At 39.4% G+C, this 26,982-nt stretch overlaps 1 protein-coding gene across 1 annotated transcript in view; it reads right to left on the bottom strand.

Moving 5' to 3' along the window:
* Positions 1-26,982, bottom strand: part of LOC122787774 (glucose-6-phosphatase catalytic subunit 1-like) — a 66,713-nt gene that overhangs the window by 38,930 nt on the left and 801 nt on the right. The gene's annotated exons all lie outside the window — the stretch shown is intronic.

Genomic DNA, 26,982 nt, shown 5'->3' on the forward strand with positions numbered 1-26,982 from the left:
TGCCAGCTCAGAAATTATGGATGGCATCCAGATCATATGCTAATCAAGGGGAGGAGGAAATACATTGTCAGGTATTTCTTTCATCGCAAACCTACACACAAGACACCTACTGACAATTTACAAGTCACACATTACCTACTCTATGTCTTTGGAATTGGGGAGGAGACTAGAGCACCCAGAGAAATCCCCTGCAAACACAGGGAAGACATGCAGACAGCACAAGGAAGGTACCAGAGAACCTCTTGCTGCGAGGAGACAATGTTACCTACTGCAACACTTTACATATCACTCAGTGACTATGATGTCTGCTACTCATTCACTAGTGGCCGTTTTTGCCAAAGCATTGAATAATGCATTTGTGTGATGCATTATTCATGTGTCTGATTCAATGCCACCTGTGCTGGAGACTGTACCTGCAACTGCTTTATTTATAATTGTTCAGGAGCTATTCGGAGAGCTAGACAAAAAAGGCAGCTTTTAAGAGGCAGTGACATATAGAGAGGAACCTGAACAAACAGTGATATTAGCATCCAGCTTATTCTTTGTGTTGGCTGGTCTTCAAGTCGCCAAGCTGAAAATTTCCAAGAATCAACTACCTGAGTCACAAGGCACCAAAGTGCAAAACACCAGGGACTGTTTTCCATAGGTGTGGTGTCTTTGTGTGCTCCACCAATGATTCATTTGTTTGGGGGTATTTCTATTTTCTTTGTGTTTGTGTAACCATGGAGCTGTTATATAGAACTGCAGATGTGTGAATCTTGCCCCACAAATCATGGTTGCTAAGTGCTGTCAATGTACAAAATGCTTACAGTTTGAGTTTTTGTCCTTTGGATGTTTTTGAAAATTTGTGTTTGGTGATGTAGTCCCTTGGTAGGGCAGCCATGGTGGTGCAGCGGTTAGCATTGCCACCTCACAGCAAGAGGTTCTCCGGTTCGATCCTCAGCTGGGATGCCTTCTGTGCAAAGTCTGCATGTCCTCCCTGTGGTCACATGGGTTTCCTCTGGGTGCTCCAGTTTCCTCCCACATTCTAAAGACATGCTGTAGGTGGATTGGACACTCTAAATTGGCCCTAGGTGCGAGTACGTGCATGTGTGCCTTCTGTGGAAGGTTGGGCGCCAGGTTGGCACCTTGACACCATACAAAAAAAACTCCACTGCCAATCATGAGCGGACAGGTGATCCACTGTGGTGACCCCTAACTGGGAAAAGCCAGAAGAAGATGTAGTTCCTTGGTGTCTTGAGATGGGTTTTCTTAGCGGAACTTCTGTATGTTTACATTAGTGATGCTTTCCTTCTTTGACTGTTTATTGCTGAAGACATTTTTTTGCATGAAAATACATACATTGTTCTCCAACAGTTTTGCTTTTCCTGTCATTGTTTTTCCTTCCTAAGATCATAAAGCAGTGTTGTGGTGTCAATATTATTGTCCTACCAGCAGTTTATGTCATCACAACAGAGGGTTGTAGCCATACCTCTCAACTTCTTCGAAAGCCATAAATAAAAGTGGGACAAAGGCCCAAAACATGGGGCCAATTTTTAAATATTGCTCTTACAAATATAGAAAGTTAATAGAATAACAGGTTTTGCATTAGCATGAATTTTCTGAAGGGTATGAAGTCTATAACAAAAATATTTGTCATTATTTTCTAACTTCAGTCTTTAATGATTTGCCACTAGTTTGCCAGAAAACCACAATTTTATAAAAATGGACCAAAAATATAAAACAAGAATCTGGGCATTCTGTAAAAATCTGTACAGTTGAGAGGTATGGTAGCATAAAGCAGGGAGTAAGCTGCAAAGAATCTGGAAAAAACTAAGACAAGAATTTATGCCTAATTCCTTTGTAGCAAGCAATGTAGAAAAGACATATATAGACAATAAATGGAAATTAAATTAAACTCTATACTGTGCTTCGAAAGAGTACTGCGGTGGTGGTGCTGCAGTAGCATTGTCGCCTCACAGTAAGATGTTGTCCTGTTCGATTCTCAGCTAAAGCATCCTCTGTGTGGAGACATGCGTGAATGGGCGTACCTTCGTTGAAGGTTGTGCATCAGGCCTGGCAAGTCGGTACATAAAAATCTACTGTCAATCGTTAGCGGACCGGAGTTCTGCTGTGGCGACCCCTAACCGGGAAAAGCCGAAAGATACAACTGTGCTTTGAAAGAGTTTCTTTTAGCAACTTCATAAAATATCTAATGAGGCTAAGGTAAAATTGAAAATAATATGAATTTTAGGTACTTTTCCGTTAAACCCCTACAACGCATTAGTAAGCCTGTAATAATGTAAAAGTTTTAAGAGTTGTACCTTTAACTTCACTTTACAGTGTTTTGCCTCCTATGTTATACAAAATGCAGCATTTTTAGGACACACTTTAATGTTTGTTTGTCTTTCGGCTTTTCCCGGTTAGGGGTCGCCACAGCTGAACTCCGGTCCGCTAATGATTGGCAGTAGATTTTCACGAATGCCGAGATGCCAGCTCGACGTTCAACCTTCAACAAAGGCACGCCCATTTACGCATGTCTTTCGAACACACACCGAACCGCAGGGAGGACATGCAGATTCCTCACAGAAGGCACTCCCCGCTCTCTAGCCAAGAACCGAACGGGAGAACCTCTTGCTGTGAGACAACAATGCTACCGCTGTACTACCGCGGATGTTTAGGACACACTTTAATACTATTAAAATTTAACAGTACATGTTTGGCATCAACATGTATTTTTGGAAAAATATTAAGTAGAATGTAAACATTAATTAAAAGAAATGTTCAGTGATTTACCAAAGGATCAAACGCTTTACAAGGGACAGGGCTAACATTATAAAGTAAAATTGTGGACTGTTGAAAAGTAGGACAATTTATTTATACTAATATGAAGTTCGGCATCTCACAGGAAGCACATGCTATTACTCAATTACTCATGTATGTGGCATGGCCAGCCTTAGGCACAGGCGAACTAGGCGTTCGCCTAGGGCGCCGTACAGGCCGGCCTCAAAAGGGCGCAATTCTGCTGTGAAGTAACGCTAACCGGGAAAGCTGAAAAGACAACAACAAATTTATTTTTCAAATGTCAGTCACCGACGCGCGACGCCCATACAGGCTAGAAATGCACCCTCCCCCACTTCAACTTAAGCACGAACTTGTTTTCCATCCTATCCACAGTAGCACAGACAGCCCCCACCCTAAGTATATGCTTAAACTTAATGTGATGTGAGTGGCCGCATTATTCAAATCGGCCTATCAGTGATGATTTCGCACCACTGACATCACTGCCACTAAGCCATTTGAGCAGCCAATGAGCATATATAAAGAGCTACCTCTTCCTACCTCTTGTTCCTTCCTTCATTGGGAGTCGGGTGTACCTATTGGCTAGGCGATTGCAGTTCTCAGAATCTGTGGATGTGAGTCAGCGTCGTTCTTCCACGTGGAGTACTACAAACCGAACTGAGCGTGTTTTTGGCATTTTATGTTTTTTTACAACTTTTACACCGGAGGCTAGGAGGTAAGTGACTCGAGATGGGGTCCGGGGGTTATTGATGAAATGTAATTTTTTATAGTGTGTGTGTGTGTGTGTGTGTGTGTGTGTGTGTGTGTGTGTGTGTTTATTTCTGAGATGTGAAGGAATAGTGTGTGTGTTTATATTTCTGAGATGTGATTTGAAGGAAGCACAGTAGCACTGGGACACATTTATTAGAAGAACAAAGCAAGCAGACAAGCATTTTGTGTAGTGTGTGTTTGAAATGGAAGGGAAATTCAGTCCATGTTTTATTTTTTAAATACATTTTACTTTTGTGCTTAGAATCAAGCATGGCTTTGGGTTTGGGGATTGCTTTGGGTGTGCGCTTTTGGGGTGGGTTTCTCTATGCTTTGGTTTGTTTGTGGAGCGTGTGAACTTACTTTAGTCTTTAATTTTAGCAGATTTGATAACATATCATGGATGTATATAAGCCTGTAGTCACATAACAAGAATGTGGGTGCTTTTGGGGTGGGTTTTTCTATGCTTTGGTTTGCTTGTGGAGCGTGTGAACTTTTACTTTAGTTTTTAATTTTAGTAGATTTGATAACATATCATGGATGTATATAAGCCTGTAGTCACATAACAAGAATGTGGGCGCTTTTGGGGTGGGTTTCTCTATGCTTTGGTTTGCTTGTGGAGCGTGTGAACTTTTGCTTTAGTTTTTAATTTTAGTAGATTTGATGACCTTGTGTGGTAGAATTTTGCCATCCAGTTCATTAAAGTCTACAGATTTTGCATTGCATCTTTGATAATGTGCTTGTATGTTTCTATCATTTTTGATATTTTGTTTTTTAAAAATATATTTGCGAGTAGCATCAACATTTGTACTGGAAGCACAGAGAATTGTGTTAGACAGCATTCATATTTTATGCTAATTAAATGTCCATATTTTATCTTCTTTTCAAGGACTTTTGCTCCTGTTTTCAATGTCTGCATGATGAGAGATATGTCAGTTAGTTATATGTACTTGAGGTTAGAATAATAATTTAATTTTGCATTTGGCCCACTTAAGAGGAAGCATCATATATGCATGATAAAAATCCTCTTGAATTGTGCCTTATTATTAAAGCAGATGACTGCCATAACAAAATCACCATCTTCTCTGTGAAGAAACCCTTCCTTCTTGCTCGCTTAAATTACTGGTGCTGCTCTGTCCACCTCTATCCATGGCTTCCAGGGTCAGCAGTGTGTTACAAATCTCACTGTGGCTACTCCTGCAACTCTCCCAAGGAAATGCACAAGATAATACAAGTTTAATCTCTTCCTCTAGACAGTGATGAATTAATTAATCAATTCAAAATTTAGTAAAAGCTGAAACACATCATTATGAAGAGAACTATATGCTAGGCATAGTTTACTTTGAAGCATATTTTCATAATTTTATAATTTATGATTCCTGCATAAGGGTTAGATAACCATTAATATGGAGATTACAACTTTCCCATACCTTTCAACCTGCAGACATTGAAAATCAGAGAATCAAAGAAAATCAATTTTGTGTAGTGTGTGTTTATATTTCATTCAGGTAGCCATCAGGATTCATTTTTGGCTTTAACACCCCACCCAGTGACTGATAATGAGCACTCTGATACGGGGCCATGCCATATCTGTGTGTCTAAGTGTGCATGTTTCTAAACGTGACCAAACAGTTTAGCATAACAAAGATAAGCTCACGTTTCCCAACCCACATGTATATGCTGCATACCTCTCAGTCCAGCAGGTCAGACTGCTTTCATCTCACCAGGTTGGTGATTTGCTGTCACCCTGCCCTGTTGGCTTCTCTGTTATCTGGGTTGTCTGCTCATCCTAGGAAATTTGTTTTCACTGTCAGGACTTCAGCAATTTTCAATGAAGAGTTTGCAGTCCTATGTAGTGGTTATTTTTTCTTTAGTCTGAAAAATTAGCATTTTAAATACTGTGCATTTCAGATAAAATTTGATGTCAGCATAGCAAAGAGCTTTTGGAAAAGGTTTTCTGTCATGTTGTGAGACTATGTGAAGTCTTTTTAAGGCTTAATGCCCACATGATCCTAAACCCAGAATTAATGCATATAATCTTTAATGGTTATTTTCATTCAAGCAGTGGATCATAATCCATTTTAATTAGTCAAACATTGAGAGGCTGAAAGTAGAATGATTCTATTATTGACTGGTAACCAGTTTAAATTGTGTTCCCTGTTCTTCTACTAGGATAAAATGGCAGATTTTGATTAAAGTTGTGTGCAGCAAATGAGGGTTAAGGAGTGCACTGATTACTTAAGCCAAGAGATGAAATTATGTTGTGCTGTGGTTGCTTTAGTGTTTGCCATTTGGAATTGCCTTAAAGTGCATTTTATGACTTCTGGTATTTGTGACACTCCTGACTTCTGCTGGTTTGTTTGTTTATTTTTAGTTTGACAGTATCTGAAGTACAAGCAATTATTACAGTCAACCTTAATCTTGAACAAAAATCCTTCTTTTCCACCTAAAGTGGTCCCAGAGTTTTCTTAGAGATAGAGCACCCATCTCCCTGTTTTATTTCAATATCCAAAAATAAAGGAGAATATAATATAACTATAGATATCCACAGGCAACTCAGATACTACATTAAAGGGTCAAAAACCTTTGTGAACTCTGATTAACAGTTTATTTCCTTTGAAAGTTTGAGTTAAGGGGCAACTTGTTTCTAAATGTTGTCTCATGCATTTTCCTTTAGCAACACTAACCATGAGTAGACAATTCCAGGCAGGGTCAAACTCAGGGGCAGGGGCATTTTTGTCATGGCTGTGGTTACTTCTGTGGTCTTCTGGAAAAGGGTGGACCATAGAAAAATTTTTAGAGCCAGCATCTTGGTCTTAAGTGCACAGCTTTACCAAGCACTACAAACTGGATTCTTGTTTTGTAGGTCCAGAGAAGGCCATGCTAGAACTGTCCTCCCTAGGGGTTCCAGGACTGTGATCCTTATTCTTCCTCCCTTTTTTCTAAGTTCTGGTAGTTGTCTGTTATAGTTTAGGCTTTTGCAACAGTGATCAAATGATGAACATAGTACAGTTCTGTACATACAGGGTGTGGGATTGTATCCATTTACCCCTATCTGGCAAGGTTTTAGCCTCCCTCTTCTGAGACAAGAAAGCTCTGAGCTATTGGTGCTGTAGCCACTGAATTTATACTGACTGCCTCAAGCTGTGCAGTGGCTAGGATGCATGAAAGGAGCCCTAAAGCTTTTGAATCTGGCCAACTGGTCATATTCTTGGCAGGACATCTCTTGCAGCTTAGGCTGTTTTAAATCAAGCAGACTGGACAGTTTGTACGAGTGAAACACTTTTTATTGAAGACTGCAGTTGGAAATGTTCATCTGGTAGCCAGCAAAGGAATAATTAAATGACAATTTCCAATGTCTTTCACATGAAGTGACAATTCAAGTGCACCTGGCAGTTTACAAGTGTCAAACAATGCATATTGAACTGTACATGTAATGGGAGAGCAATGCAATAAAGTCATCTGACAAATTTATGAACTGTATAAAGTAAATGTCTAGTAGCCAGCAATGAAATAAAATCTGACTATTTCAATGTCTCTAGCATTAATTGTGCCAAATGAAACCTGTTTTCAAATTGGTCAACCAGACCTGACAGTTTGTACAAATGCAAAATTTTACTGTCAAAGATTGCATATAAAAATGTACTTGACAAGTAATGGAATAAATCATTTGACACTATCAATGTCTCTCGTCTTAAATATGTCTTCAAATTACTTGCATTGACCTGATGGCTGAAAGTAGTACACTGCTGTTTAAAACTGAATTTAAAGGTCCCATATCCATCTGCAACCCTTAATGGATAAACACTGCCAATACAATTCTGAAATCTGCTTAGTGTTAAGTTGTATGCAAAGATCAAGACATCACTGACTGTAGTAACACTGCTTTCCTTTTTGGCCTCTGGGTCAGCATACAGCTGCAGCACCACCACATCACAATATGTAGCTGTCTGAAGTATGTAGACTTGATTGCTGACCTGTGAAGACCTATGACCTGTGAAGAGCATGAAGCACATCAGGGTATATAGTAAAAATGTAGAGTTGCTGCTGCACTAGACCAAATGAGAACTTCTACACAAACATCAATGCACATTGCAAAAACAGTTAATACTGTCTCATGACTGCAGATGAACACTACACAAGCAACAGATCAACCAGGTTTAAGGATATTCAGCCTTCAATTGCAGTCAAACTACAAGATGTCTTACAGTATGACTTTGATTTTCATGCATTTAAACATGGGAAGAACTGGAGTTTTTGTGGGAGTGACCCTTCTGTGGGTGTGGCTCAAATAGGGGTGTTCCTTGTGTTCAGTGTGGGTGGGGCTTAAGGGGCGCCAGAGCAGTGCTTCGCCTAGGGCACCGTTTCAGCTAAGGCCGGCCCTGGTATGTGGATATTACTTCCTGCAAAGTGACAGTCAAGCTTTACACGCTGTGTATGTAAAATTACAAAAATGCAAGGGAGCCGTCATCATCAGCTACTGAAGGGAGTGGAAAATGCGTGGATTCTTCCTACTGACTTTTACATTGCATTATTATCCAGTTATAATCCAGTCTCTCAGCTGTTCAAACAGGTTAATCATAACTATACAGCACGATATCACCAACAGGTTACAGCGTTATCAAAAGAGGTGAAAGGTATGCCCTGCAATTAAGAATACATTATACCGAGATCGTGAAGAACACATTTTTAATACATAGGTAAAGACTGACATTCACATGGCAAAAACCAGTCCCCTCCTTGCAACGTGGGATATTAAGTTATTACAAACAAGTTGCAGGTCCATAAACCATAATACCATATTTGACTTTAACATGACCAGTAGCAATCTTACAGAAACAAACTTCCTCCGCCGCTTTTTTCCCTCGCTTTCTCTTTTCATAGAAAATGCGTTTTAAGCAAAAGGCAGGCTTTTTAAATATTGCTCTCACAAACTTAGAAAGTTGAAAAAACAACAGGTTTTGCATTAGCAAACATTTTCTGAATGGTAGAAAACCTGAATCTCAACAGAGCAACACACGCCAGTCTTCGTCCCAAGACGCGTGGTAGGGGTTTAACGGAAAAGTACCGAATTTTTAAATGAAATCAGTTATAACTTTTTATTTCTGAAATATTGCGTGTGCACAAGAAAATCTTAATTCAGCCTGACGTTTTAGTTTAATTCCAAGTCGGGATGATAGCAGCAACATTATTTCCCATCTGCAGAACCAACACAAACAAAAGGCTAATTCTCTTTGTATTTGTGATTCCAGGCAGCAGTGATATTGTCCTTAATGACATCACAATGCTGATGACTGAGTACAAAGAATAGAATCTGGTACATCAGCTGTGTGGCAGAATGCTGCACCAAACATCCAACCTACTTAAGTCAAATAAAGAACTATGTGAACAAAATAAGGGGTACATAAAATGTTATTATACAACACTAATATCTATCTGAGTAACTTTAAGTACCATTTCTGTGGAACTCCTTTAAAAATTGTATTACTTGTTAAGAGAATAAAACTACGTTAGCAGTAATTCAGGTGGCAAGATACAGTCCAGATGCTGGCCTGAACACATCCTCTGCAATTTAAGAACATAGATAGGTTCATAGATTAGTAGTAGGCTAACTGCCCTTGCAAGCCATTTTAATCCTTGCCAATTATCCCTTGTGAGACTCCAACCCTATACCTTGTGTTTGTAAGGTAAACACCTTAACCAGTAGGCCACCCTCAGTTAGATCACTTTATTAATGATGGCAGAACTTGCCTGCAGTCATGACTCTTTTTCTTTTCATAGCTACTATATATCACAGGACCCAACAGCAAGTATTTTTTTTTATTTGTCTGTTAAGCATCTATGGCTAATATCATAGAATTAAGCAGTACTGATAATTCCACTAACATTAGCATTTGAAAACAGCAGCAGTCCAAATACAGTCTTAGTAAACGCAGGCTTTGAAAGCATCACATGTATGGTGTTGAAATCTAAGTGATTTGGCCTTGTTTTTAAGATTGTTATTTATCTAATATTAAACCATTTCTGAAACGTTATTGTCTTGAAAAATTAGTTACTAATCTCCAAATATTTTGTTGTATCAGTCCATGTGAAAGAACTTTAAAACTCACTTATTTCAGCTAAAAACAAGCATTATGATCTCTGCAAATCTATATGGCCAAGTAAGTTTAATACACCTTAATCTTCTGATAAAACAAGAGTTTTATTCTGGAGATTCACATTTCAAATAAATGTTTAAGACATCAGCCTCCAGAGGAGGAATGGTCTTGTTTCATACATGTTGTCAGAAATTCCTTCACAGAATTTATTCTTAAAATAATAAGCACTTGTAATTTTTTTTTTTTTTTTTTTTTTACAATTGGATCACTTGCAAAGGAGCAGCACATTAGTGGCCACCTGCAGAGACAGTGTCCACAGTATTGCTCATCTACTTTCTCCACTTCACAGAAGGGCCTACTAGTGGCTAACATGCCATCACCTCTATGGCCACAGGACCGCTGACAGACACATCATCAGGGAGTTAGTAGACATGTACTGTTCCCACACAGACTCAAGGCAATGCATGAAATGCCTATCCCAGAGAGCACAGGATTTGAGTAGCATTAACCAGCCTTGCTACAGGGACTTTTCAGCATCCAGCAGGGGACACAATAGGAGTATCACAAGTCTGGCCTCTGGATCTCTTTGGCACGATGTTACAGCAAGTGGAGGAGCATTATGGTTTCCAAAGAGAGCAGAGGAGAGATCCAACAGTATGAAAGTATTCTATAACATGGTCCATTTCTCTGCAGTACTGGGAGACCATTGACTGCACCCACATTGCCATCAAAATCCCTCCTGCTCCACATGGGGTCTGGTATGTCAGCTTTGACTTCACCAACTACCAGGTGGTGTGGAATGTATAAGGTACTATTACCAGTTCCCTTGATTCCCATACCCAGAATATGTATGACCTGTACCAGCATTTCATGTGGGGTAACCTTCTTCAAGGTCATGCAGTTGGTCAATACAGATTGCCAGCCACAGAAACCTAGATACATTGTTCTCATAGATGGAGAAATCAGCCCACTCATAATGATGTCCACTGTCGTGTGCTGCACGTGATGTTAAATATGCCTTAGAACCAAGGCTGATGACCTCCATCTGTAGACCCCAAACCACGGTGGAGATGTCATACAACACTGCATTGTTGGACATGGACATGGAACAGCATTAAATATGTGTTCAGAATTATGAAGGTTTATTTCCACTGCTTGGATACATCTGATGACACATTCCAGTATGCACCAGACACCTACAGTAAGATATTCATACTCTGCATGTTACACCACAATGTAGTGGCATGAAAGTAGTTCAAACGTATGAGCATCGTAGTGCTGTGCAACACACCAGTCCCAGTACTGGGGAAGTGGTTGAGTGTGGGGAGTCATGAAAGGAACTAATTGCAGCAGTACTCCAAATGAAGCAAAATTGGGCACAATATGTAGTGGCAGTGGCAGCAAGACAGCATTTTGTCTACAGTTATAAGCCATGATACAAACAAAACATAATAAAACTAATGCATACATGAATACACTCAGGCTTTCTTTTACAATGCAGGGGCTGGCTAAACTATGCACCAGACATTACTTTACCTCTGCAGGCCAGAGGGCAGGGTACAGTCATCATCATTTGAACAGGTGAGGTGGAGTATACTGATAGGGGGAAAGCAACACTATCAGTGGTAGAAGAGTTATGGAAGGTAGTATCCACACACACACACACACACACACACACACACACACACACACACACACACACACACACACACACACACACACACATGCACACATCTAGGAGGTTAGGGGAATCTTCCAGTGTCAAGATGGAACTTCCACATTGCAAGGGTGTACAGTGTGACCCTACAGTATAAGGGCTGAAGGTGTCCTCTCTGATGGAAGGAATATTACTTTGGGAGCATATCCTAGAATCCTATTGTAGCCCCTTAGGCTGAGAGACAATAAATGGTCAGCATTTATGACCCTGCAAACAGCCCCAGTTAGACATTGCTGTCAGTAGGCCAATAGGGGATCGACACAGTGTGGAAATGGGAGACTCAGAGCAGAGTTTCCTCACAGTAGGACTGGACGTGTGATGGACATGGCCAAGGGTAGTTACCATAATGAGTGGTGCAGGTTATCATGGCTAGATTTAACAGTGATGTAGTCCTGGAACAGTGTATGCCATCTGTGTAGACTTGGCTTGTGACTGTACACCACACAATTGAACCCTTATATGGTCAGGGTGGAATTTGTCAGTACCCTCAATGATGTACCAATAGATGCCAATATAACCACCTGTGACCTCAATAAGCATATCTGCTGCAAATCACCCTGCATACTGTGCAAGATGTCTCACAGTCCATGAAGCAGTTGCATTTCATTACACAGTCCATGTAGTACACTCAGCATCCCCAACATTGTGTGCATAGTAGCTCTGTGTGTGCTACCTAAACTCCTGCTGACTGGTGTCAATGGTGGCACCCAGGTGGTACCTCCTGTGGTAGATCTGCACATCCCTCCCTTATGATGGGTGCCTGCAAATTGGAGTCAGTGCTGTCTGTGGTGGTGACTCCTGTGTAGCTTTGTTAAGGCTGACATGGACAGTACATTCATCTCTAAACATGGGTGATGTATGCATACCATCTGGTAGTAGCATTGCTGACAATGTCACTGCATCATTGGAGTATGTCATATGCATGTTTCCATCATTGTCAGGCACAGATGACCCAATGCTATTAAGGCATGTGCCTACCTGCTGTACTGGTCCCTCTACTAGTGGAAACTGCAAAGGCATAAACATAACATATTTTCGGCAGTGCTGGAGCATATATGTCACCAGAGCTGTAACTGTGGCAGGACCAAAGGGGGGGGGGGGTCCCAGGTCAAGTTTCAAATCTAGGTGCTTAGGATTTCCCTCTTTCTTCCCCCCTTGGCTGACCTGGTGTGACTTAATTTGAACTCTACAGTTCCCTACAAAACGGTGTCTACAGGACTGCAATCAGTTTCTCTCAACATTTAAACAGATTGAACTCTACAGTTCCCTACAAAACGGTGTCTACAGGACTGCAATCAGTTTCTCTCAACATTTAAACAGATTGAACTCTACAGTTCCCTACAAAACGGTGTCTACAGGACTGCAGTCAGTTTCTCTCAACATTTAAACAGATTGAACTCCACAGTTCCCTACAAAACGGTGTCTACAGGACTGCAATCAGTTTATCTCAACATTTAAACAGATTGAACTCTACAGTTCCCTACAAAACGGTGTCTACAGGACTGCAATCAGTTTCTCTCAACATTTAAACAGAGTAGGTTACACACAAAAAGCATTTGTTAAGCTTTCACTTACAGTGCTTTGTAATTAAGCAGGTCACCATACTGGTCAGCCATAGGGCTCTTTGTTTCTACTTGAGTGGTTGCCTCCTTCCCCTGTAACTGAAGTAAATTGACTCTTACATTAGAGCTGTAATACTTACCTTATAGCTTTAGGACACCTTAGGAAACCTTGTAAACTGCAATAGCCCCGCTATGTTCACCCTCGCTAAGCTCGAGCTCTCTTCGCTCCCCGCCCTGCCCCCAATTCCCTCCTGCCCACAGTACCTCTAAATTTATAGTACTACAGCCACAATTCCACCCACCCCTATTCTACTACCTACATTTAATAGCATCTATTAGCTTTCATCTGCATTCTCCCATCCCCCTTCCAGTACCTTTACCTCACCACTCTATCTTCTGGTGTTGCATCACCAGGTAAAACAGTTCCTTCACTCACTAGCTGAATCACATATAATGATATACTCCTCTTTACTACCCCTCTTGTTCACACCCCTCTTGTTCACACCATACCTCCGTACCTTGTATGAAAACCAGTTTCTTACGGGATTTCAGGTCCCAAAAGGCCATACTATCACCCCAGCTGTAAATCCTTCCACTTTCAACCATACTTACAGTACCAGATCCTATCCAACATCTTGTTCAGTCTATCAACATCTCAACCCCAGGCACATTAGCTCTAGATCCAAACACTACCACAAACTAATAAACAAATTCCTGAAGTTCATCACCAAGTATAGACTCAACCTAATAGTTCGTGGTGATATTCACCCCAACCCTGGCCCACTCATATCAGATACACATACCCCCTCTACTTGTAATCTAAGCTAAAAACCTACAATTAATAGGCCAACAAACTCTCTCCTAGTCTGTCATCACAATATTAGAAGCATTAATAACAAGGTACATGAATTGCATGCACTTCTGGATGTCCACTGCCCTGAGATTCTCTGTTTATCTGAAACCTGGTTAAAACCTAACACTAAAGACAATGAAGTGTTACCACATGGGTACAACATACACAGGTTGGATCATGCTTCAAGGAAGGGGGTGGGGTAGCTGTACTCTATAAATCTGAGTTGAATGTCACCATAGATGTAATACAACCTCCTCAGATTAATAACTCTGAGATTCTTGCCACCAAATTGCAACTTAATAAAAATAAATGCATTAATATCATCTGTATGTACATTCCCCCAGGTAAAAATATATCTACATTTGAAGATATCCTGCACTGGTTATCATGTCACTACCCCCAAGAAACCCTACTACTTGGAGACTTTAACATAGACTGGGGAACCTGTTCCTTAGAATCCCCAACCACCCATATTAACCTGCATGCATTTACACAAATAATATCCACCCCTACCAGGATAGGTAAACCCAACCAAAAAGAAAGTATACTTGACTGGGTACTCATAAACAGTCACCCCCAACTGTACACCTCTGGTACCCTCCTTAATGGCCTAAGCGATCACCTTCTCACATATGTAATTAAGCACAAAACCATTAATTCCCAACAACCCTTACTCAGAAAGGTTAGAAACAATAAAAACTTTGACCCTGCCAAATTCCAACAAGAACTAAACTCATGTAATTGGTCTATTCTAAAACACCTCCCCTTAGAGGAAGCAGTAGCATACTTTAACAACAAATTCCTTGAGATCCTTGATTTGCATGCACCTGTTCGCTCAAAGAGAACCAAGGCAAAAACTGCACCATGGCTTTCTATAGAGTCTAAACTCAAAATTACCCTTAGAAACAAAGCATGGGCTTTATGGTGTTCTTCTAAAGACCCTCAAGATCACATTAAATACAGGCAATCCAGGAACGAAACCAAAAAAATCAATTTTACAAGACAAAAACAATACTACTGTAATTTACAGACAGTAAATCAAAATAACCCTCAGAAGTTTTGGGCAGGTTTAAATAATCTACTACATCCTGGGCAAACTTCAACCCCAATCCCTGCTACTACTATTGATAAAACCCTGAAGATGTTTCTGATAGTTTTAACCAATTCTTTACTGAGACAATTCAAGCCCTAGCTAGCCAACTACCTCCTAGCTTCCCTGGTCCTGAAAGTAGCACCCCTAGAAACCTACTTGTGTTCAGCTTCCAACCAGTCACCACTTCACTTATCCATACCTTGATCAAAAAATTAAAACCCACTACACTTTCTGCTGATCAACTCCCTGCCGAGTACCTACAAAAATCAGCTGATGCTATTGCTTACCCCGTCTCAATACTAATCAATCGAACCATAGTAGAAGCTAAAATTCCCACCATCAGGAAAATATCCTATGTAATCCCACTTCACAAAGGAGGCAGTTCTACTGAATTCTCCAATTATAGGCCAATAGCTATACTCTCTCCACTTGCAAAGATTATGGAAAAATGTATTCATAGACAACTCATGCACCACCTAATCCAAAATCGCCTTATGGCAGACACTCAGCATGGCTTCCATCCTCATCACAGCACTACTTCAGCCCTCCTAGCCTTTACTAACACCATAATCCATAATTGCAACAATAATTATATATCCTCAGCCCTCTTTTTGGATCTTTCCAAGGTATTCGATATGGTTGATCACCAACTTTTAATCCACACCCTGCAAACATTCTGTCTAGATACTGGAGCCCTCCAATGGTTTCAATCCTACCTGAATGGTTGACAGCAGGTTGTCCTCTGGCAGAACAAACTCTCTAACCTTCTACCTAACACCCTCAGAGTACCACAAGGCTCTATACTAGGGCCCTTGCTGTTCTCCATCTTCATTAACGACCTTTATACTGTCATCCCAAAAGTCAGCTGCATCCAATATGCTGATGACTCTACTCTGATTTGCTCAGCCACATCTCCAGTAGAGTTATGGTCAGCTACCCAGACCACCTTTAATACAATAGAAAACTGGCTTTCTGAACATCGTCTGATCCTAAATCCCCAAAAATTATATGCTGTTATTTTCACCAACACGTAGGTCTACCACTTTCACCTTTACCATAAAATCAAATGAAGGCACAATAATCTCCCCTGACCCATCTACAAAACTATTAGGTGTCATCATAGACAATAATCTCAAATTTGACCTACATGTTAACCAAACTATCAAAACCATCAATAAAAAACTAGGGTCACTTTACAGAATAAAAGCCTTCCTAACCCCTCCAGCTAAAATTGCCATAGCTCGCTCTCACCTTCTTTCAACCCTTCTGTATGCATCCCCTCTACTCTCGAATTTGAACAAGACTGTCCTTAACAAACTCTCAATTTGCTACAACCACATTGCCAGGTTTGCCACTGGGTTGCCTTTTAGGATACATCATTGCATCAATCTAAATCAGCTTGGTTGGCTTGAGCTACCCAGCCTAATCCAGTATAACCAACTGATTATGGCCTATAAAATCCTCTATAATCCAGACAATATTCCTGCACTTAAAAATATTATCACTCCCTATAACAATCCTAGACCGCTTCGATCCTCTAACAAACTACTAATTCAGACTAGCAAAATTAATAACACAGCCGGTGATTCTCTCTTTGCAAACTCTGTAAGTAGATCCTGGAACTCTCTTCCAGCTGATATTACCTTACTTTCCACCTTAGGTCAATTTAAAACTAGACTCAAACAACATTTGTCACTTAACTGGCTATGTCAATGTATCAAGCCTGGATAACTCTCTCTAGAATGTGTAAAAATCTGTTAACCAGTTTACTGTGTAATTTAATTTAATCCTGACTTGTGCTCAGGATTAACTGTAACCTGTGGAACTTGTTTAACTTGCTTACTTATGTAATCTCTGTAAATAGTCTGTTTGTAATATGTAATGCTGGTATTATGTAATGCTGTATCTGCTTACCCTTGGAGCTTTTCTCCCCGGGCCTCCGCTGAAAATGGACATGCATCCAGTCGGACTATCCCGGTCAACAAATGTAAAATAAATAAATAAATAAAATAAATAAGTTGTCAGGAGTTGTAACCTGTATGTGCCAATCATACATGAATGCAATACCGACATTGATTTATGAAGCCATCAGGTTATCATAGCTTCATAAATCAATGCCAATACTGCATTTGGAGAGTACTCTTTTTCCAACTTTAAGTTGAGGGGATGCTATTTTGTGGAACTACTCAGGACACCAGACATCCTAGCTAGTATAGATCTGTGTGGCACTGTTACCAACATGTCATACTGTTACATGGGCACTGTGACGACCGTGCCCTGGCCCAACAATCAAGAAGCCTCACTCCTTACCACTAACACCAGGAAGGTCATCTCATAGAAGAGGAAAGGATAACTAATACACACAGTAAAGTGCAATTTCCCTTAAGTGCACACAGAGATCATAGTCAGTCTGGGGCTGGATGCTCCCTTGCTCACCAGATCCCCAATAAGACTCCCCACTGGCACAGCTATAGGGTCCAGGTCTCAGCCTAACTGGGCAAGCTAGAACCTCCAGTACCCTCTCTGTCCAACCAGTGCTTTGTGTCCCTGCCAAGTAGCTGACACAACACACATACACTTTGAGATAACTATTTATACAGCTTCACAGACACTCCTGGGAAAGGCTGACACAGATTCTTCAGCTGTGCTCCTTTACCCAGACTATACGGTAGTAATTACTGCCACCACCCAATTAATAATATCAGCTACTAAAAGGCCCTTAAAAGGGTGTCCAATTATTACTGTGCAATATTATTATCCAATGGTAGTATGACTAACAGTCAAGGCTTACTTTAGAGTGGCCTATTACAATAACCTCTATAAATATGCAATGTATTCTAGAGCGTATCTCTACACAAAGCAGCCACAGGTAGAAGGTTTTAAAAATATTTAATAATAAATAATTAAAACACACGACAAAACTACTACACCACAGAGATATCTAAGAGTTCAGAGATCACACAGAAACTTAAAATAATACAGTAGGACAGGTCTGATTTCAAAGAAAAATACTTAATTAATCTTTACTAGCTTTAACTATTCCTACAAGAAATCACAGTGCTAAACTTACATGTGAGCATAAACAGAGTGCTGGTAAGTTGGAAATCAAGATCAAAATTCTCTCTAGTCTCTTGTGAGAAATAGTTTATAAAACATCACCAGATTACATCATTTTTGACACTTAGGTTTTCCCAGTATTCATATTGCATCATCTTGACACCTGCTCTGAGTTTCCAGGCTAATAGAATTTCCATTTACATTATTTAGCCAGCTAACACCTGCACAGGAGAATACAACACTAAAAGGCATTTCACATATATACTCTAGCAATTAGTCCTTAGTTAACAAAATAGACAGAATGTCTTTAGCCAGTCTGACCGGAACCAACTTTAAAGATCAATTAATGTCATAAAATCATTTCAATTTCAAAAGACAAATTTCAAAGACTTGACTTAGTTTTTCTTTACAGCAAGGGGGCAATGTTATAATAATCTTGAAGTTCACATTTTACAGTGTTTTTCTACACTCAAGAAAACATGCCTGTATTTTTCATTTATTTACAAATGCCAGAATTATATATCAAATTCTATTTGACTAGGCTGGCAGCCTTCGCCCATCTCTCCCCAATCGTCACAGGCACATAAATACCTTGTGGTGCAGATTATTGTGGTTACAGCCCTGATATACCTGAAGAATAGACATGCATGTGTGTTCTGTTGTATAGCCTCCTTCAAACTATCTTATCATTGTACAGTAGTAAGGGAACATGTTGTTATTAATTTAGTGCACCCTCTACAGACACTCTGGCATTTGTAACCAGCCTGACTCCTAAATTCAAGTCACTCACCTGCTCCTTAAAGGGTTGTTAGGAAATCCTTCACTTTGCTGGGATGTCCCGCAGGTTGGTGGTCTACTTCCTGTGGTAGACCTACCCTGTGAATATCCTGTTCCTTGGCATGTAATATCACATCTGTGACCCCACAATACACCTATTATCTTGTGACCACCCCGGCACCAATGTCATGTTCTACTCACTGTCTCAGTTGGCCTCAGAAAGCCTTGTTTGTTTTACCTTTCTCAAGGTACACATGAATAGAGCCTACAGTAACACCTCTATCACTGGTGTAGGGAACTTTTCCAGATTACTGCTGTCTCAGTTGCATGACAGATATGTACAGCAGTGGTTTGCAAATGCAGATCAGTGAGTATGTATGCATGACTGTTCTTGGCATACACCAAAGTCTCAGCACTATCACCCTGACTCTATTTGGTGGCCAAAGACCTGTCTTTTAATAAACTGTCACAATTCACTCCCTATGCCACATAGATGTCAGCAATGGATATAGTATCACTGGCCTCCATCTTGTAGCACTGTTCTAATAGCACATGGTGTGATGTATGAACAAAAAGCCTCATATCACCCATATCATGTCTTGAGGTCCATGTGGGTATAGTACAGTGTCACTCACCCAGACAGCTGGATAGTAAGTAACCTGTCATAACCTTGTGTTGTATTCCATGACAGAGTGAGCACTCTCCACAGCAGGACAGTGACCTGGCATGTCCTTGTAGTCTGCTCCCTGTCAGTGTGAGCTCTCTGTCATGTCTTTATGGTCTGTTACATCAGGGTGTGCACCTCCAGCAGGACAGTAATCTATCATGCCCTTTTGCTATGTTACCCACACACACACACACACACACACACACACACACACACACACACACACACACACACACACACACACACACTCCAATCTTCATTATTTGTTTCTGTTACCACTGTCCAGCCTTTTGTCCTGAGGTCCATTACTAATTGTCTTGCCTGCTGTCACTATGACCCCGTGTATAAGATCTAAGCCTGGCACCAGCTGGCACTACTCACCAAAGTGAGTGATGCTTTTGGCAAGGTGATGGAGGTGCCGTCCCAATATGCTCCCTGAGTCAGAGATAAATGCTAGGAAGAAGTCAACTTTCTATTGCAAGCATTGTGTACAGAAGCCTAGCAAGGGTGGGGCAAAGGGGGCAGCCATTCCAGGTGCAAGGTGTTATGAGTGCAGTCAGGAACTGCAAGTTCATGCATTCTTTTCTATACTGGAATGAGCTGAGGTGGTGGGGAGCCAGAGTGGGGACTAGCACTGGCTGCTACATGAACCAGCTATGGCTCTGATTATGTATATTGTTTCACATGGTTCTCATGTTGTTATCATTGCCTTCTGTTGAGAGGAAAATGTTGAACTGTTTACTGTCTGGTTTATGTTTACAGTGTTAGAGGAGATTGCATTGAATCATGACACCTGCCTAAGCAGCCATGACAGGCTCTTCAGGAGGGAAGGTAAGTAGAGAATATAGATTTCTGTAATGTCAGATTTAAATCAGTTTGTAATGTATATGTGTTCAACTCTGTAGTATTGTAATTCCTTTTTCTCCTTTTTCTATAGGATTTACTTACAGGATAAGGTACAGCAACCCGAGACTGCACTGGCTAATGTAACTGCTGTTGGGTCTGCAGGGCGATGAAGATTACCATATAGGAAGTGATCTGGAGGGCTCACTGGTGGCTTCTGTCACCATCTCTGGGGGGGGGGATCTGTCTTTGAGAGAGATCTGCAGGGGTCCCTGGTAATGACTGAAGTGGCTTGGCAGCTGAATGCCCACACTGGCACACTGGAGCTTCTTCTGGTCAGCCCTACCCATTGGACCACCAGAGGCAACAACTGTTCATGATGTCAGCCATTGAGTTGACTGACAACTGGGTGGATTCTTATTTGGAGGTGTTAAGCATGCCCTTCATACTATTCCATATAAACCATAATGGTATTTGTTCCCCTTTCTTATGTTTCACTCTTCCCCACCCTGTTTGTGGTCTAGTCCTCCCCATCTCCAGTTGTCCTTACTTTGTCTATTTGCATCTCTCCTCTGTCTTCCCACTTGTGTCCATATCTCCCCTAACAGTCTCTTACAGCATTGTATGTCTGTTCATATGCCCCTGATACCTTTTGTATACCTTTTTCCTTCCTGCACATGGTCCTTGCTACCATTTCCCTCTATATAGCTTAAAGAAAACAGACAACTGGCACGTGACACAATAAAAATCAGCCCTTCTTTTTCTCCTCCAGTCTTCCCTTCATGTTACCTTTGTGTGTTTTCCTCAGCTTCTATGTCCCACTTCGGTCTTTCCTATTGCTCCCTTTCCTTTCCATTGATCTGATAACTGATGTGGCATTTTCCTGTAGTGGCCCCATATAACCTGTTCACAGTGCTTATACTGCAGATATAAGATGCTTTGTTGCACATGTGAATGCACATATCATTTGCACATCACCTTCTGGTGCTTTTCATGCTAGTCATGTGGCCATCCATAGCAGGGCTACTGCAATAGCAAAATGACTGTTAATGTATCTGCATTTATTTACTATGTAGCCCATTCTTCAGCATGTCAGTGCTATGTCAGACATCATACATGCATAATCAGTTTTAGTTCATGTCATGCTAATCCAACTGCATTATTTATCACAGCATTTCAGCATCATGGACCTTTCTGAATGCTCCGCAGAGATTCATGATTTCCAGCAACACAAAATAGCATCATCTGCATACTGCAGCAAATACAAAGAAAATGATATACCCTACCCTGTCAAAAAGACAATAATTCTTACAAATAATACAAACAAATGTTTTAATTTTAGCAAAGATTGTATTTATTTTGTGATTTGTCCACTTGTGTGCCATTACTTTTACTGTACATATCATGAATTGCAGGTACTAGTAGAACTGCCCTCTACAGCTTCCTGAGATGTCTTATGCTAAACAAAATCCCACAGATAAAATAATGCTACTCATTGCACCCCTCCCAATGCATTTACTAACATTTTATACATTCTGCAATCGTCATAATGAAGACAGCAAAATGTTACAAGGCCCACGTGTAATAAACTTCATTATAGTAAGAGAAATGTGTGATTTAATACAGTATAACAGAAATGTGAACACACTAACACACAACCTCACTTTATAAAATGCTGAACTTTGCAAGTGCTAGACTTCCAAGTCTAGCACTCAGTGGTGCAGCATTTAAGACAACAGTCTTTCGTTTAGGCTGCACTTGTGTGGTCCTAAATGACAATAAACCTTCTTTGAATCTTTTGAATCTTTCTAATTAGTTCCCTCTAAATGATATTCAAAAATGTACTGCACTTGAAATTTCAGGCTAGAATTGTGTTACTCAAAACTATATTCAGTATCAACTTTGTATATTTGCTCTTCTTCTTAGATCATACAGCTGTCTTATTTGTTTCCTAAATTTGCATTCATTTAATTTATAATGGCTGCAAAACAGAATCATGGCCCCTAATTATCTACAAAATTATATGTTTTCTGTTTTTGAACCATGTATTTTATGTATTTGTGGCATATTGTGTGATGGTATAAATAGAAACTTGCCCATTAACACCCTTGCTATACTGTCTTGCCAATACAGTCACGATGACACTAGTCTGTAAATTTATTAGTGACATCCCAAGAAATAAACATCATCAATATACTCTTCTCAAAGCAGGTTAGCTGCCCACAAAGCTATATTTTGCCAGATTTTTAGTTGGCATCTTCATCTATAAGCTAATCATTTTAGATTCTCTTCTAGAGAATCCAGCAACCAGAACTCTGAGATGTAGTTACTGTTCTACAGCATCTACTGACCATCTGTGATTATTACGTATAATACGCTTCAAAAGCATTCTGTCTTCTTGGCCCCAAGCTGTGCAATTCCCATACCCACAAATAGAAACTTTGCAAACATTAGAACTATTTAGGGAAAAAGAAACTTGTACGTTTATAATCAAATAGTTTTGCAAATGTTCAGAATACTAATTTAATTGCCTTCCTAAGGGTAACTGTAATCTAATCCAGATTGCAGTTAAATTTGTTTCCATTTCCAAAGAAACAGAAATATTCAAACATTGTTTTATATCTATGTTTACCTAATGTTGCAACTGCATAAATGTGTAGCAGTTTTGTTCCTGCCTAGGTTGTGATCCAAGACAAGGCCTGGTATTCCGGTTCACCCACTAAGATAGATCAATCAACAGATACACAAAAAACGATCCATGCACTGATGAAGTCTCTAGTGCAGTGCAACTTTGTAAAGAGACGAAAGTGCTTATCCTTTATCTGTTTTTATTTTACAAATTAAAGAGTTGTTAATATACCTCTCAATGGTCTAGATTTTCACAGAAGGCCATATTTTTGTCTCATTCCTTTTGGTCTCTTCCTCATAAAATGTGTGGTTTTCTGGCAAATCACTGAAGGCTGAAGTCATTAAATAATGACCTACACTTGAGTTTCAAACTTCATATCCTTCAGGAAATACATGTTAACACAAATCCTGTTATTCTATCACTTCTGCAAGTTAACAACAGCAATACTTAAGCCATGTCCCTATTTTTGTGCTATTGTACCCCCATTAATTTAGGTTTTATCCAGATTTCTTCCACTAAGAGGTTGAGAGTTACAGTTGTTAACATTATTATTTCATCTGTATTCAGTGTGTAGATCATTTTGTTTGGTGTAGACGGACAGATAGTTAGATAGATGGATAGACAGATAGATAGATAGACAGATAGATAGATAGATAGATAGATAGATAGATAGATAGATAGATAGATTAATGAATGAACGACTGCCATTTTCATGTGTGGGAAGAATCATATACCAGTAGTTGCGACACAGGCAGGATATCATATCAAGAAAAAGCTCAGTGGTCATTCAAGACGAATGATCCTGCAGTGGAGATGTGGAACCCCTGAATCAATTTAATTGAATTTATTTATTTATTTGGATTTGTTTACTGGGGTAGAGCACTGATAAATTCTAACCCATTTTAGCCTCAAACTGAGGATTTTTTTCCTTAACTTTTTAAGATTCAGAGTGTATCATCATACTTTATTACAGACGGATGATGAAACAATATAAATGTATAGCAGCACATTCCATTCCTAAACAGCAAACTGCACTATCAGAGTCAGTGTTGTGGAAACATATAAAGCATTACTAGCAAATATAACAATTAGACTAGGATTATATGTATGATAAACTATTAATAAAATAAACAGTGTTAGAAGCATAAAAATAAGTAAAACTTTATTTGAATCAAGTCAAATAATTATATACTACAGTAAGCTACATGTAGTATAGTCAGTATAATATCTGTATTAATAAAAAAAGCTCTAATGCTCAGTTTAACTTCCATCAGATTTGTAACTAAATGCTGCTGTAACTACAGATACTTTTGTGCCTGGTTCTGGTGTTTTTCACTTTGGGACAGCCCTTTAAATGGATTGTGCCATATCCAAGTCAACAAAAGTTTATAAAAAAGGTTTATATGAAGACATGTGTGCAAATATAGTACTTTCTGAAAGCACCAAATTCATTTAACTGTAAATCCCATTCATTTGCATTGACTGCATAGCCAGGAAAAACACGAATAATAAAGATATAGCAGACCATGACTTATAACAAAGGTGTATCTGTACAGTCTGTACAGCAGACTTAAGTTTGAATCAGGTATTCTGTATGTGTGACCTTGAGGTAGTCTCAGCTAGACCAAAGCTCAAAAAAATCCTTGAAAATTGTTACATATGTCTAGCAGGTTTAACCAAATCATAAACACTAAATGAAATAAAAATAAATAGTTTTCAAAGATGTCTTGCAAAAGTATTTCAATGAATACACTTGTGTGTAAAATGCAGTAAAAGCAATGACTATTGTGTGTATCACATGACTTTATTAAAATGTGTTTTTGTTTTTGTTCCCTCAACTAGGACATCATAATGCACAAGAGCAACAATTTTATATAACATTCATGGAAAGGTGTAATACAATTGAAAATTCTGGAAGTTTTTTGAGAAAAGAGATGAATGAATAGATAAATAGTAATATTAAGGATAAGGCTACCTATTAGGTTACATTAAGACAGAGGCTAATTGTGCAAACGTACACGCAACAAATTTCAGTATGAGAAGCAGCCATCAATTATAAACACAGAACAATAATGTAAATATAAGCAGCAGAATCAGTATGAGAGTACACAATATGTAACATGCATTGTTTAAGTAAGGTATATTCCAAAAGTACTGAATTCTGTACCCAATGTGTAACAAACATTGTGTTAGTAAGGTATATCGCAAAAGTACTGAATGCTGCAACCAGTGTGTAACAAACATTGTGTTAGTAAGGTATATCGCAAAAGTACTGAATGCTGTAACCAGTGTGTAACAAACATTGTGTTAGTAAGGTATATCCCAAAAGTACTGAATGCTCTACCCAATGTGTAACAAACATTGTGCTAGTAAGGTATATCATAAAAGTACTGAATGCTGTAACCAATGTGTAACAAACATTGCGTTAGTAAGGTTTATCCTAAAAGTACTGAATGCTCTACCCAATGTGTAACAAGCATTGTGTTAATAATGTATATCCCAAAAGTACTGAAGGCTCTACACAATGTGTAACAAGGATTGTGTTAGTAATGTATAGCTCAAAAGTACTGAATGCTCTACATAATGTGTACAAACGTTGTGTTAGTAATGTAAATCCCAAAAGTACTGAATGCTCTACCCAATGTGTAACAAGCATTGTGTTAGTAATGTATATCCCAAAAATACTGAATGCTCTACATAATGTGTGACAAACATTGTGTTACTAATGTATATTCCAAAAGTACTGAATGCTCTACACAATGTGTAACAAGCGTTGTGTTAGTAATGTATAGCTCAAAAGTACTGAATGCTCTACACAATGTGTAACAAGCATTGTGTTAGTAATGTATAGCTCAAAAGTACTGAATGCTCTACACAATGTGTAACAAGCGTTGTGTTAGTAATTTATATCCCAAAAGTACTGAATGCTCTACACAATGTGTAACAAGCATTGTGTTAGTAATGTATATCTCAAAAGTACTGAGTGCTCTACACAATGTGTAACAAGCATTGTGTTAGTAATGTATAACTCAAAAATACTGAATGCTCTACACAATGTGTAACAAGCATTGTGTTAGTAATGTATAGCTCAAAAGTACTGAATGCTCTACACAATGTGTAACAAGCATTGTGTTAGTAATGTATAGCTCAAAAGTACTGAATGCTCTACACAATGTGTAACAAGCATTGTGTTAGTAATGAAAATAAGTTGGCTCAACAACCAAAGAACCAACTCCCAAACCACATAACTTCTACAACCTCTGCCTTCCAATTTAAAAAACTCCTCAAAACCCACTATTCAAACAACTGGCTTTGCTCTTGTGTCTCCCCAGGTTAAACCACACCACTGTACTGTTGCATGAATTCTTCTTCTACGGATCACCTGTTTCTTCCTCTAGTTAACCAGATATAACTGTTCTACCCCAAGCATAAGGGCTTTTCAAAATGAACTCCTATCAAAACATTTGTACTTTTTTCCTCAATTATTGTACTACTTTTAATCTTATAATGTACTGCATATATTCCTTACTACAAGAAATGGTTAAACTCTGACTACTACATGCTGAAATGTAGTCTTGTAATGTACTATATATATTCCTTTCAACAACAAGTTGTTAATATCTGCATATTGCATGCTGAAATGTATTCTTAGATGTAAGCTCATATCCTCACTTATGTACTGTACTGTATTTGGAGTTTTTCTCCCCGGGCCTCAAGTGAAAATGGATCTGTTTCCAGTCGGACTTTCCCAGTTATCGAATGCAAAATAAAATAAAATAAAAATGTATATCCCAAAAGTACTGAATGCTCTATACAATGTGTGACAAGCATTGTGTTAGTAATGTATATCCCAAAAGTACTGAATGCTCTACCCTGACTGCATAAAACCATAGTCAAAAGACCAAAGATAATGGTCTGAAATCAGTATTTTTACTAAGCTGCAAGACCCTGTACCCCCATGTGAGGGGATACATCCTCTACACCCCAAGATGGCAATTTCTTAGAGGAAATGCAAATATTTATCCTCTCTCTCTCTCTCTCTCTCATTCACACACACGCGCTCGTGCACACACACACACACACACACACACACACACACACACACACACACACACACACACACACACACACACACATATGCATGCACACATGCATATT

The sequence above is a fragment of the Protopterus annectens genome, chromosome 13.part0, assembly GCF_019279795.1.
Source record: "Protopterus annectens isolate FY-2018-M chromosome 13.part0, PAN1.0, whole genome shotgun sequence".
Taxonomy (NCBI): Eukaryota; Metazoa; Chordata; order Ceratodontiformes; family Protopteridae; genus Protopterus; species Protopterus annectens.